The sequence below is a fragment of the Silene latifolia genome, chromosome 3 (assembly GCF_048544455.1).
Source record: "Silene latifolia isolate original U9 population chromosome 3, ASM4854445v1, whole genome shotgun sequence".
NCBI classification, from domain to species: domain Eukaryota; kingdom Viridiplantae; phylum Streptophyta; class Magnoliopsida; order Caryophyllales; family Caryophyllaceae; genus Silene; species Silene latifolia.
The window spans coordinates 91,136,151-91,153,310 of NC_133528.1; positions in this window are offsets into that span (position 1 = coordinate 91,136,151).

Sequence of the window (17,160 nt, forward strand, 5' to 3'; positions counted from 1 at the left end):
TCACACAACGAGTCACATGGACTCAGGAACAATTACAATTGTTTAACACAACGAGTCACATGGACTAATGAACAAGAACAATATTTTTATCACAACGAGTCAGAAGGACTAATGAACAAGGATAAATGGTTTACAGAACGAGTCACAAGGACTAATAAACAAGGACAAATGGTTCACACAACGAGTTACATAGACTAATGAACAAGTACAATTGTTTAACACAACGAGTCACAAGGACTAATGAACAAGGATAAATGGTTCACACAACGAGTCACATGGATTAATAAACAATTTCAATTCTTTAACACAACGAGTCACAAAGACTAATGAACAAGGACAACTGGGTCACACAACGTGTCACATTTAGTAATAAACAAGGACAAATGGTTCACACAACGTGTCACAAGGGCTAATGAACAAGGACAAATGGTTCACTCAACGAGTCACATGGACTAATGAACAATTACATTTGTTTAACACAACGAGTCACAAAGACTAATGAACAAGGACAAATGGTTCACACAACGAGTCACATTCACTGATAAACAAGGACCAAAGGTTCACACAACGAGTCACAAGGGCTAATGAACAAGGACAAATGGTTCACACAACGAGTCACATGGACTAATGAACAAAGACAAATGGTTCACACAACGAGTCACATTTACTAATAAACAAGGACAAATGGTTCACACAACGAGTCACAAGGACTAATGAACAAAGACAAATGGTTCACACAACGAGTCACATTTACTAATAAACAAGGACAAATGGTTCACACAACGAGTCACAAGGGCTAATGAATAAGGACAAATGGTTCACACAACGAGTCACATGGACTAATGAACTAGTCCAATTGTTTTAACGCAACGAGTCACAAGGACTAATGAACAAGGACAAATGGTTTACACTCTTCATATCAATCAATACATGCAATAACATTCACAGGATCTGCTTGTCAATCTAATTTATACATTACTACTCAGGTTACAAAGATGAAGATGCTTAGGTGCTCACATATGGTTCATGTCAAATAACATCGTTTCATCAAGGTTACTAAGCAAGATCACTAACGTAACATACCACGATAATCCTATCCGGCATATTCTCGTGGCAGCATATTTTCCAAGAAATATTGGTAACATTTATTCATGTGAATAATCAAATTATGAATGGAACAATGCTTTACAAGGTTACCAGTAAAAATCATTAGTAATTATTCATTTCACTAATCATTGTAATCTCATACCTTAGAAACATAGGGAATCAATCAACATAAGAAAAGAATTAGGGTCAAAACTTAATAAATCGATTTATGAAAATTTGTAACCTAATAGGTCCATCGACTTTCCTTTACATAACCGCTGATTTGATTTAGGTCAAGACACAGAATCACCCATAAAATGAAGACAACCAGTTTCGCAGCACTTATCGTCCTAGAAATATCTTTAATCCTCATAACAAAGGGTTTGGGATTTATTCACGAATGACGAACGCACATTGATTGGCAAATTTTACAAACTTATTGGTCGAGTCAATCAAGCGAGTAAACAGCGATATTGGAGAGTTAACATACAAGACTATCATACATAAAATTTTGTTCTTGGTGTTAAGTATATTTAAACTGCACCCAACACAATGACATAAAAGATTAAATGTATTTAACTACACCAATTTTACAAATATTCATTACATATCATGCTAATATCAACATACCATGTTAACACACAACTCACTTAAATCACCACATTACATTTCCCTTTTTGACATCCGTAACTAACCACAACCCACCAATTCACTACATGAACGAACAACATGACTAAATTAATCCACTATTTGTGACTCCGTTCTAGCTTCATTCCTCTAGACTAGCAAATATCATGAAACCATACAACGGGCATAATTTGGAAATCTCATTCGAATTTATATTCACACGACAAAATTTAACTTCATTTTCAAAACTTTTACTTTCATCTTTGGACGGTGAATAACTTTCTTAACATAAATCTTATAACAGAGCCGTCCATAGAATCCATTTAACTCAATATCAGATAAACTTAACTCAATTCCTTCAAACAATACAAGCTTAGGTGTCGACTCATATATCGTAATTTACAGGTTCATCTTATTCATTTCAGTCCTATCTTTACTAATGAACGACTATTACCTCAACATCAGGATTTTAGTTGCACTTCTTTACTCAGTTATATTCACGGCTAACACGACTACAGCATTTAATCGGAGACCTTTTAGATAGTACACATTCCCTGGTGACGTCTCATCAAATCATACGATTCGTACCATAATGTAAAGCAAGTAACTACAAATTAACTGTGTTCAATCAAAATTTTACCTCTTTATTACAGATCTATTTATCACAGGTTGCATGGTCACACAAAAGTATAAGTACCAACTCAATTACATATTAAATTTTAAAACGATTTATCACGCCATAAGAACTAGACAAGAGTCTAACCATATAGTCAATATAAGAAGATTATTAGTTTAGATCGGAGGCACACTATAAAATTCCCAGTTAAACTCCTTACGGAACCATCGATCGTAAGCGTCATGAGTAATTGACTTAATAATGTAGAAGTCAAACAACTGAAATTACAATTGAGTATTAATAGTTATATGATTCACAATAACAACAAAATTACTTCCATATCACACATATGTTTAACATTTTAGCAACCATACCATTCAATTGTATCCATCAACTCAAAGTATAATTCGTTTTCAAAGAAAAATAAAAGATATCGCATAAACAACTTAAACATGTACATATACCATCATATAACTTGTAAACATTATCTATGACAAAAGATTAGTAAGGTGAACAAGTTCTCCGGTTTGCACGGTTTGAACAAATAGGCAACTCGCGGCTCAATTAAACGTAACTATAACGACTATCATTTAAACATACGCATGACATGTGAATCATCAAAGGGTTATCTCATTATAATTCGACGGTTCGAGAATATATTTCAAATATCGTAACTATATCGTAACTATATCAACTATATTTCAAATATCGTGACAATTGCAACAATCACCTTAGCATTTCATGACAATACAACTATGAACATATCCAATAAGGAACAACAACACTATTTTATTATCATATCATAAGTTTAGGTTCAACTGAAATAAATTAATGCAATGAAAGTAATAAGTATAACTATAGGCACACAGACTCACATAAAAGACATGAGAACTCAGATGACATCCTACATGTGTGAACATTTAGACATACTCATTACTACCATCCATATGTAAACATTTAAACATAATTATTATAAATATTCACGCGAGTATATTAGAACAATCAAGTTAACATTTAACGCCACCAACTTTACCAAGATATGACAATATAGTTTTATATTTATATATATCCGACCACTATACAAATATGATGAACACACCAGAGATATTACAACATGCCAAACATATATAAAATATGCAACAACTGGACTCGTATAAAATATTTCACCCTCGATAAAGGATCAGATTAAGTTATTCAATTCCACTCATACTATCATGCCAACAATGTTATAAACTAAACTTTAATTTTTTTATCACTTGTTAAGATACATAACCAATGAATATGTATGCTACTATCATCATATAAGGACACTATAATTTCACATTAATAAGGCTCATGAAATAATCGAACAACTGTATGAAAACTCAACATAGAATTCACATTTTAAAAGTTATGATTCACGTTGTAACTTCCAAAAATCACGAATAAATAACCGTTCAACGAAAACTTGAGTTATATTACATTTTATAACATATAGAGAGTTAATAATTCGTGAGAAAAAGAATGAGGTCCAAAGCTCAAGAATTCAATTTTTAAAGGATTTTACAACTCAGTTGGTCCAAACAAGTATGTGACAGCAATTGGTCCGAAACTTGGGTCAGTTTGTAAAACTTACCATTTAATATAGAGACATCAAAAATTTTCGTGGCTTATCAATTTGAAAACATATGCAAATCTTCTGATCGATGGAGTTGGAATTATGCAAAAATTATTAATACAATTTAAATGAGGATTTTTACAAAATCGTTGGTCAAAACATCACTGCACAGGAACTTCCTGACCACAGCCCACTAAAATATTTATTACTCCTAATCCGTATATCCTATCAGCATGAAACCAACGCCAAATGAACACTAACACACGAGGATATCTCTCATAAAATTTTCATCCATAGGCAATAAACAGAAAAGAAATGGCAGTAAGGTCAATTAAAGAGTAAAATCAAACAAAACGAGTTTCAGCACTAGGTCATTCTTTACTATGTTACAAGCTCTTATGAGCATACTATGTATACTAACCCATCCCAACTTAAATCTCACACTTTGTACTTACGTAAACATCTATCCCATAGAATCCCTTCGCATCTCGATCTACTCCTTACATCTAAATCACGATTGCTATGACTAGAAACATGCAATTCAATAGTGTTTCTGATTACTATCACAATACTATACTAGCATGGCTTCGGGATCACATAACCGCATATCGCTAGACATAATAGCACTATCAGCACGTCATTCAACATCCATCCAGATAAATATCATCAATTCGCAATTATTTTCACGCTCACGATTACCACAATCCAACACTTCATTGATTATCAACCTGAACACGAAAATTTATTTCTCATCTCCACAACATCATATGATCACGTCATCATTCATACAAAATACTTACCGTAACGTTGTCCTGCAGAATGGTTAGAATATATGGGTCTCAAGGTATACATCAACTCGATTATATCCAAGGTTTTCCTTCTAACTACCCCATTCACTCAATTTATCTCGGGTTACCTGGTTCAAAACTGAGAGGGCAAAAGAGCACGCATTAAGGGCGCCTTCTTAACCGCACTGTGAGCTCCTAACAGTTTATTCCCAGGGGTTCATTTTATTTAGACACATCCTACGTTCATTGGGTTCATTGGTTTAAGCCTGAGGATCGTTCTCTCTGATACCACTTTGTAACACCCCGATTTATAAAGGAGCCTCTAGCAAGACATTCCCTAATAAACCGGACTGTTACCATCTCGGTTTCCCGAGGTAGTGAATAAAAAATTAAACTCCAAGGCAAACTACATAATTTATTTAACTTAACTTTTTACAAAACCTCATTTACATCAAATTACAAAGAACTAACATAAATAAAAGTGAAAGTCTTCTAAATGATGATCTAGCTACTAAGTCTTTCGATCCAGTGTCTCACGCCCATCAAGCTCCCATTCTATCTCATAAACCCGTCATGTCCGCTGCTCCCAATATTTGGATCGTCACGGTGTTCACGAATACACGGTGGTCAACCACGAGGTTGAGTAGGGAATACAATGAAACAACAAAATATGATATGCATGCTCCTCCGTCACCTCCACCTCCATCTCAACTCATATCTCATAACCCGAACGCCCACCATACCGATCCCGGTAGAGACTATATATCGACCGTAGCCGATCGATCGCCACCGCTTTGAGGACACCAGGGCAAGTCTGCAGAACCCGCCCGGGCCTTATCACAACATCATCATCACCACACCACGTCACCACAACATCCTCCATCTCCAATGCATATGAATGCTCAAGAAATTAATGCAACACAATATGTATGTCATTGAACGGTTAAATCATAGAATCATGCGTTTCGAATGTTGTGATAATATACTCAATACGATCAATTGATCAAGCACATTCCAGGATATGAATCATAACATGAATCAACAACCACGAATCACGTCAACGTTCACAGTTTGGTCATATGAAACACAAACAAGTCAACACAATTCAACAACAACGATAATAAGTCAAGTGTATTTCCCTACCTTTTCGCAATCCAAGCACACAAGCAATCAATTATGATCCTTCACATATCCATCACCTACATAACATAATTATGTATAATTACCACCTACTCAATCAAATAATCATGCACATAACCTAGACTCATCATAACTTAATAGGAATATCAACTTAAAGAACAAACACGATTTTTCCGATTTTCCAAAGACATGATGGACTCGGAATAAAATACATAACTAATTCCAGAAAAATCAAATTGATACAAGGCCAATTTGGATTGGAACCCCATGAGTCTTAGCTACAAATTATATCTAACGTGTTTTTCTCAAATTCCAAACTTATCAAGAGGTTTCAGACTGATTTCCAAAACTGACGATTAAACCGTCGCATATAAAACGTATTGATTCATAAAACGAGTTTAAAACATTATTTTGCAGTAATTCCAAATCCTATTATCATCTAGACTCTACAAAGATGATGTATAAAGAAGCCTCATAACTGAATCAACATAAAAATTAGGGTTTCAAATCATTTTTCACAACCAAATCAGATTCGCAGACGTTTCAGCGACATGTTCATAAATAAATCACCTAGGACAAACCATAAAGAATTTGACTACGAGATTTTATATGCATAAACTAGACATCAAATAAATAGGACTCTCATTTCAAACTTTTTGAAGACGAACATTTTAAAACAGTATAAACAATGGGATGAAATCGACTTACAAACAGGGAAATCGAATTAGGTTGGAATCGATGAGAAATCTTCAATCAAATGAAAGGCTCGACAATTCTTCTTCCTCTCCCTTTCTCTAGGTTTAGAAATGGTTTTATGAATGATAAAATGAAAAGAGGGGAGAGGGAGAGCGGCTCTTAGATTAGGTTTAGGGTAAATGGTGGTTACATGTTCCGGGTAGGGCAAATGGGTTAAATGGGTATGGTCGTTGGGTAAATGTAGATGGGTAATTCTTTACCCAAAAGACAAAATGTGATGTAGCCCGACTCAACATATACGATATAAACCCGACTTAATAACATTCACGATATTACGATGCAACCAATATAAAATGTATAATACTAATATATAATAATATCCGTTTAATCGATTATATAAAATACGGGGTATTACAGTCACATAGATTAATGAACAAGTACAATTGCTTAACACAACGAGTAACAAGGACTAATGAACAAGGACAAATGGTTCACGCAACGAGTCACATGGACTAATGAACAATTACAATTGTTTAACACAATGAGTCACATAGACTAATAAACAAGTACAATTGTTTTAAGACAACGAGTCACAAGGACTAATGAACAAGGACTAATGGTTTACACAACGAATCACAAGGACTAATGAACAAGGATAAATGGTTCACACAACGAGTCACATAGACTAATGAACAAGTACAATTGCTTAACACAACGAGTGACAGGGACTAATGAACAAGGACAAATGGTTCACACAACGAGTCACATGGACTCATGAACAATTACAATTGTTTAACACAACGAGTCACATGGACTAATGACCAAGAACAATAATTTTATCACAACGAGTCAGAAGGGCTAATGAACAAGGACAAATGGTTTACACAACGAGTCACAAGGACTAATGAACAAGGACAAATGGTTCACACAACGAGTTACATAGACTAATGAACAAAAACAATTGTTTAACACAACGAGTCACAAGGACTAATGAACAAGGATAAATGGTTCACACAACGAGTCACATGGACTAAAGAAAAATTTCAATTCTTTAACACAACGAGTCACAAAGACTAATGAACAAGGACAACTGGTTCACACAACGAGTCACATTTAGTAATAAACAAGGACAAATGGTTCACACAACGTGTCACAAGGGCTAATGAACAAGGAAAAATGGTTCACTCAACGAGTCACATGGACTAATGAACAATTACATTTGTTTAACACAATGAGTCACAAAGACTAATGAACAAGGACAAATGGTTCACACAACGAGTCACATTCACTGATAAACAAGGACCTAAGGTTCACACAACGAGTCACAAGGGCTAATGAACAAGGACAAATGGTTCACATAACGAGTCACATGGACTAATGAACAAAGACAAATGGTTCCCACAACGAGTCACATTTACTAATAAACAAGGACAAATGGTTCACACAACGAGTCATAAGGACTAATGAACAAAGACAAATGGTTCACACAACGAGTCACATTTACTAATAAACAAGGACAAATGGTTCACACAACGAGTCACAAGGGCTAATGAATAAGGACAAATGGTTCACACAACGAGTCACATGGACTAATGAACAAGTCCAATTATTTTAACGCAACGAGTCACAAAGACTAATGAACAAGGACAAATGGTTCACGCAACGAGTCACATGGACTAATGAACAATTAAAATTGTTTAACACAATGAGTCACATGGACTAATAAACAAGTACAATTGTTTTAAGACAACGAGTCACAAGGACTAATGAACAAGGACTAATGGTTTACACAACGAATCACAAGGACTAATGAACAAGGACAAATGGTTCACACAACGAGTCACATAGACTAATGAACAAGTACAATTGCTTAACACAACGAGTCACAGGGACTAATGAACAAGGACAAATGGTTCACACAACGAGTCACAAGGGCTAATGAATAAGGACAAATGGTTCACACAACGAGTCACATGGACTAATGAACAAGTCCAATTGTTTTAACGCAACGAGTCACAAAGACTAATGAACAAGGACAAATGGTTTACACAACGAGTCACAAGGACAAATGGCTCACACTACGAGTCACAGAGATTAATGAACAAGTACAATTGCTTAACACAACGAGTAACAAGGACTAATGAACAAGGACAAATGGTTCACGCAACGAGTCACATGGACTAATGAACAATTAAAATTGTTTAACACAATGAGTCACATGGACTAATAAACAAGTACAATTGTTTTAAGACAACGAGTCACAAGGACTAATGAACAAGGACTAATGGTTTACACAACGAATCACAAGGACTAATGAACAAGGACAAATGGTTCACACAACGAGTCACATAGACTAATGAACAAGGACAAATGGTTCACACAACGAGTCACAGGGACTAATGAACAAGGACAAATGGTTCACACAACGAGTCACATGGACTCATGAACAATTACAATTGTTTAACATAACGAGTCACATGGACTAATGAACAAGAACAATAATTTTATCACAACGAGTCAGAAGGACTAATGAACAAGGACAAATGGTTTACACAACGAGTCACAAGGACTATTGAACAAGGACAAATGGTTCACACAACGAGTTACATAGACTAATGAACATGTACAATTGTTTAACACAACGAGTCACAAGGACTAATTAACAAGGATAAATGGTTCACACAACGAGTCACATGGACTAATGAACAATTTCAATTCTTTAACACAACGAGTCACAAAGACTAATGAACAAGGACAACTAGTTCACACAACAAGTCACATTTAGTAATAAACAAGGACAAATGGTTCACACAACGTGTCACAAGGGATAATGAACAAGGACAAATGGTTCACTCAACGAGTCACATGGACTAATGAACAATTACATTTGTTTAACACAACGAGTCACAAAGACTAATGAACAAGGACAAATGGTTCTCACAACGAGTCACATTCACTGATAAACAAGGACCAAAGGTTCACACAACGAGTCACAAGGGCTAATGAACAAGGACAAATGGTTCACACAACGAGTCATATGGACTAATGAACAAAGACAAATGGTTCCCACAACTAGTCACATGGACTAATGAACAAGTCCAATTGTTTTAACGCAACGAGTCACAAGGACTAATGAACAAGGACAAATGGTTTACACAACGAGTCACAAGGATAAATGGCTCACACTACGAGTCACATAGATTAATGAACAAGTACAATTGCTTAACACAACGAGTAACAAGGACTAATGAACAAGGACAAATGGTTCACGCAACGAGTCACATGGACTAATGAACAATTACAATTGTTTAACACAATGAGTCACATAGACTAATAAACAAGTACAATTGTTTTAAGACAACGAGTCACAAGGACTAATGAACAAGGACTAATGGTTTACACAACGAATCACAAGGACTAATGAACAAGGATAAATGGTTCACACAACGAGTCACATAGACTAATGAACAAGTACAATTGCTTAACACAACGAGTGACAGGGACTAATGAACAAGGACAAATGGTTCACACAACGAGTCACATGGACTCATGAACAATTACAATTGTTTAACACAACGAGTCACATGGACTAATGACCAAGAACAATAATTTTATCACAACGAGTCAGAAGGGCTAATGAACAAGGACAAATGGTTTACACAACGAGTCACAAGGACTAATGAACAAGGACAAATGGTTCACACAACGAGTTACATAGACTAATGAACAAAAACAATTGTTTAACACAACGAGTCACAAGGACTAATGAACAAGGATAAATGGTTCACACAACGAGTCACATGGACTAAAGAAAAATTTCAATTCTTTAACACAACGAGTCACAAAGACTAATGAACAAGGACAACTGGTTCACACAACGAGTCACATTTAGTAATAAACAAGGACAAATGGTTCACACAACGTGTCACAAGGGCTAATGAACAAGGAAAAATGGTTCACTCAACGAGTCACATGGACTAATGAACAATTACATTTGTTTAACACAATGAGTCACAAAGACTAATGAACAAGGACAAATGGTTCACACAACGAGTCACATTCACTGATAAACAAGGACCTAAGGTTCACACAACGAGTCACAAGGGCTAATGAACAAGGACAAATGGTTCACATAACGAGTCACATGGACTAATGAACAAAGACAAATGGTTCCCACAACGAGTCACATTTACTAATAAACAAGGACAAATGGTTCACACAACGAGTCATAAGGACTAATGAACAAAGACAAATGGTTCACACAACGAGTCACATTTACTAATAAACAAGGACAAATGGTTCACACAACGAGTCACAAGGGCTAATGAATAAGGACAAATGGTTCACACAACGAGTCACATGGACTAATGAACAAGTCCAATTGTTTTAACGCAACGAGTCACAAAGACTAATGAACAAGGACAAATGGTTCACGCAACGAGTCACATGGACTAATGAACAATTAAAATTGTTTAACACAATGAGTCACATGGACTAATAAACAAGTACAATTATTTTAAGACAACGAGTCACAAGGACTAATGAACAAGGACTAATGGTTTACACAACGAATCACAAGGACTAATGAACAAGGACAAATGGTTCACACAACGAGTCACATAGACTAATGAACAAGTACAATTGCTTAACACAACGAGTCACAGGGACTAATGAACAAGGACAAATGGTTCACACAACGAGTCACAAGGGCTAATGAATAAGGACAAATGGTTCACACAACGAGTCACATGGACTAATGAACAAGTCCAATTGTTTTAACGCAACGAGTCACAAAGACTAATGAACAAGGACAAATGGTTTACACAACGAGTCACAAGGACAAATGGCTCACACTACGAGTCACAGAGATTAATGAACAAGTACAATTGCTTAACACAACGAGTAACAAGGACTAATGAACAAGGACAAATGGTTCACGCAACGAGTCACATGGACTAATGAACAATTAAAATTGTTTAACACAATGAGTCACATGGACTAATAAACAAGTACAATTGTTTTAAGACAACGAGTCACAAGGACTAATGAACAAGGACTAATGGTTTACACAACGAATCACAAGGACTAATGAACAAGGACAAATGGTTCACACAACGAGTCACATAGACTAATGAACAAGGACAAATGGTTCACACAACGAGTCACAGGGACTAATGAACAAGGACAAATGGTTCACACAACGAGTCACATGGACTCATGAACAATTACAATTGTTTAACACAACGAGTCACATGGACTAATGAACAAGAACAATAATTTTATCACAACGAGTCAGAAGGACTAATGAACAAGGACAAATGGTTTACACAACGAGTCACAAGGACTATTGAACAAGGACAAATGGTTCACACAACGAGTTACATAGACTAATGAACATGTACAATTGTTTAACACAACGAGTCACAAGGACTAATTAACAAGGATAAATGGTTCACACAACGAGTCACATGGACTAATGAACAATTTCAATTCTTTAACACAACGAGTCACAAAGACTAATGAACAAGGACAACTAGTTCACACAACAAGTCACATTTAGTAATAAACAAGGACAAATGGTTCACACAACGTGTCACAAGGGATAATGAACAAGGACAAATGGTTCACTCAACGAGTCACATGGACTAATGAACAATTACATTTGTTTAACACAACGAGTCACAAAGACTAATGAACAAGGACAAATGGTTCTCACAACGAGTCACATTCACTGATAAACAAGGACCAAAGGTTCACACAACGAGTCACAAGGGCTAATGAACAAGGACAAATGGTTCACACAACGAGTCACATTTACTAATAAACAAGGACAAATGGTTCACACAACGAGTCACAAGGGCTAATGAATAAGGACAAATGGTTCACACAACGAGTCACATGGACTAATGAACAAGTCCAATTGTTTTAACGCAACGAGTCACAAAGACTAATGAACAAGGACAAATGGTTCACGCAACGAGTCACATGGACTAATGAACAATTAAAATTGTTTAACACAATGAGTCACATGGACTAATAAACAAGTACAATTATTTTAAGACAACGAGTCACAAGGACTAATGAACAAGGACTAATGGTTTACACAACGAATCACAAGGACTAATGAACAAGGACAAATGGTTCACACAACGAGTCACATAGACTAATGAACAAGTACAATTGCTTAACACAACGAGTCACAGGGACTAATGAACAAGGACAAATGGTTCACACAACGAGTCACAAGGGCTAATGAATAAGGACAAATGGTTCACACAACGAGTCACATGGACTAATGAACAAGTCCAATTGTTTTAACGCAACGAGTCACAAAGACTAATGAACAAGGACAAATGGTTTACACAACGAGTCACAAGGACAAATGGCTCACACTACGAGTCACAGAGATTAATGAACAAGTACAATTGCTTAACACAACGAGTAACAAGGACTAATGAACAAGGACAAATGGTTCACGCAACGAGTCACATGGACTAATGAACAATTAAAATTGTTTAACACAATGAGTCACATGGACTAATAAACAAGTACAATTGTTTTAAGACAACGAGTCACAAGGACTAATGAACAAGGACTAATGGTTTACACAACGAATCACAAGGACTAATGAACAAGGACAAATGGTTCACACAACGAGTCACATAGACTAATGAACAAGGACAAATGGTTCACACAACGAGTCACAGGGACTAATGAACAAGGACAAATGGTTCACACAACGAGTCACATGGACTCATGAACAATTACAATTGTTTAACACAACGAGTCACATGGACTAATGAACAAGAACAATAATTTTATCACAACGAGTCAGAAGGACTAATGAACAAGGACAAATGGTTTACACAACGAGTCACAAGGACTATTGAACAAGGACAAATGGTTCACACAACGAGTTACATAGACTAATGAACATGTACAATTGTTTAACACAACGAGTCACAAGGACTAATTAACAAGGATAAATGGTTCACACAACGAGTCACATGGACTAATGAACAATTTCAATTCTTTAACACAACGAGTCACAAAGACTAATGAACAAGGACAACTAGTTCACACAACAAGTCACATTTAGTAATAAACAAGGACAAATGGTTCACACAACGTGTCACAAGGGATAATGAACAAGGACAAATGGTTCACTCAACGAGTCACATGGACTAATGAACAATTACATTTGTTTAACACAACGAGTCACAAAGACTAATGAACAAGGACAAATGGTTCTCACAACGAGTCACATTCACTGATAAACAAGGACCAAAGGTTCACACAACGAGTCACAAGGGCTAATGAACAAGGACAAATGGTTCACACAACGAGTCATATGGACTAATGAACAAAGACAAATGGTTCCCACAACGAGTCACATGGACTAATGAACAAGTCCAATTGTTTTAACGCAACGAGTCACAAGGACTAATGAACAAGGACAAATGGTTTACACAACGAGTCACAAGGACAAATGGCTCACACTACGAGTCACATAGATTAATGAACAAGTACAATTGCTTAACACAACGAGTAACAAGGACTAATGAACAAGGACAAATGGTTCACGCAACGAGTCACGTGGACTAATGAACAATTAAAATTGTTTAACACAATGAGTCACATGGACTAATAAACAAGTACAATTGTTTTAAGACAACGAGTCACAAGGACTAATGAACAAGGACTAATGGTTTACACAACGAATCACAAGGACTAATGAACAAGGACAAATGGTTCACACAACGAGTCACATAGACTAATGAACAAGTACAATTGCTTAAAACAACGAGTCACATGAACTAATGAACAAGGACAAATGGTTCACACAACGAGTCACATGGACTCCTGAACAATTACAATTGTTTAACACAACGAGTCACATGGACTAATGAACAAGAACAATAATTTTATCACAACGAGTCAGAAGGACTAATGAACAAGGACAAATGGTTTACACAACGAGTCACAAGGACTATTGAACAAGGACAAATGGTTCACACAACGAGTTACATAGACTAATGAACATGTACAATTGTTTAACACAACGAGTCACAAGGACTAATGAACAAGGATAAATGGTTCACACAACGAGTCACATGGACTAATGAACAATTTCAATTCTTTAACACAACGAGTCGTCACATTTAGTAATAAACAAGGACAAATGGTTCACACAACGTGTTACAAGGGATAATGAACAAGGACAAATGGTTCACTCAACGAGTCACATGGACTAATGAACAATTACATTTGTTTAACACAACGAGTCACAAAGACTAATGAACAAGGACAAATGGTTCACACAACGAGTCACATTCACTGATAAACAAGGACCAAAGGTTCACACAACGAGTCACAAGGGCTAATGAACAAGGACAAATGGTTCACACAACGAGTCACATGGACTTATGAACAAAGACAAATGGTTCCCACAACGAGTCACATTTACTAATAAACAAGGACAAATGGTTCACAAAACGAGTCACAAGGACTAATGAACAAAGACAAATGGTTCACACAACGAGTCACATTTACTAATAAACAAGGACAAATGGTTCACACAACGAGTCACAAGGGCTAATGAATAAGGACAAATGGTTCACACAACGAGTCACATGGACTAATGAACAAGTCCAATTATTTTAGCGCAATGAGTCACAAGGACTAACGAACAAGGACAAATGGTTTACACAACGAGTCACAAGGACAAATGGCTCACACTACGAGTCATATAGATTAATGAATAAGTACAATTGCTTAACACAACGAGTAACAAGGACTAATGAACAAGGACAAATGGTTCACGCAACGAGTCACATGGACTAATGAACAATTACAATTGTTTAACCCAATGAGTCACATAGACTAATAAACAAGTACAATTGTTTTAAGACAACGAGTCACAAGGACTAATGAACATGGACTAATGGATTACACAACGAATCACAAGGACTAATGAACAAGGACAAATGGTTCACACAACGAATCACATAGACTAATGAACAAGTACAATTGCTTAACACAACGAGTCACAGGGACTAATGAACAAGGACAAATGGTTCACACAACGAGTCACATGGACTCATGAACAATTACAATTTTTTAACACAACGAGTCACATGGACTAATGAACAAGAATAATAATTTTATCACAACGAGTCAGAAGGACTAATGAACAAGGACAAATGGTTTACACAACGAGTCACAAGGACTAATAAACAAGGACAAATGGTTCACACAACGATTTACGTAGACTAATGAACAAGTACAATTGTTTAACACAACGAGTCACAAGGACTAATGAACAAGGATAAATGGTTCACACAACGAGTCACATGGATTAATAAACAATTTTAATTCTTTAACACAACGAGTCACAAAGACTAATGAACAAGGACAACTGGTTCACACAACGTGTCACATTTAGTAATAAACAAGGACAAATGGTTCACACAACGTGTCATAAGGGCTAATGAACAAGGACAAATGGTTCACACAACGAGTCACAAGGGCTAATGAACAAGAACAAATGGTTCACACAACGAGTCACATGGACTAATGAACAATTACAATTGTTTAACACAACTTGTCACAAAGACTAATGAACAAGGACAAATGGTGCACACAACGAGTAACATTCACTAATAAACAAGGACAAATGGTTCACACAACGAGTCACAAGGGCTAATGAATAAGGACAAATGGTTCACACAACGAGTCACATGGACTAATGAACAAGTCCAATTGTTTTAACGCAACGAGTCACAAGGACTAATGAACAAGGACAAATGGTTTACACAACGAGTCACAAGGACAAATGGCTCACACTACGAGTCACATAGATTAATGATCAAGTACAATTGCTTAACACAACGAGTAACAAGGACTAATGAACAAGGACAAATGGTTCACGCAACGAGTCACATGGACTAATGAACAATTACAATTGTTTAACACAATGAGTCACATAGACTAATAAACAAGTACAATTGTTTTAAGACAACGAGTCACAAGGACTAATGAACATGGACTAATGGTTTACACAACGAATCACAAGGACTAATGAACAAGGACAAATAGTTCACACAACGAGTCACATAGACTAATGAACAAGTACAATTGCTTAAAACAACGAGCCACATGGACTAATGAACAAGGACAAATGGTTCACACAACGAGTCACATGGACTCATGAACAATTACAATTGTTTAACACAATGAGTCACATGGACTAATGAACAAGAACAATAATTTTATCACAACGAGTCAGAAAGACTAATGAACAAGGACAAATGGTTTACACAACGAGTCACAAGGACTATTGAACAAGGACAAATGGTTCACACAACGAGTTACATAGACTAATGAACATGTACAATTGTTTAACACAACGAGTCACAAGGACTAATGAACAAGGATAAATGGTTCACACAACGAGTCACATGGACTAATGAACAATTTCAATTCTTTAACACAACGAGTCACAAAGACTAATGAACAAGGACAACTAGTTCACACAACGAGTCACATTTAGTAATAAACAAGGACAAATGGTTCACACAACGTGTCACAAGGGATAATGAACAAGGACA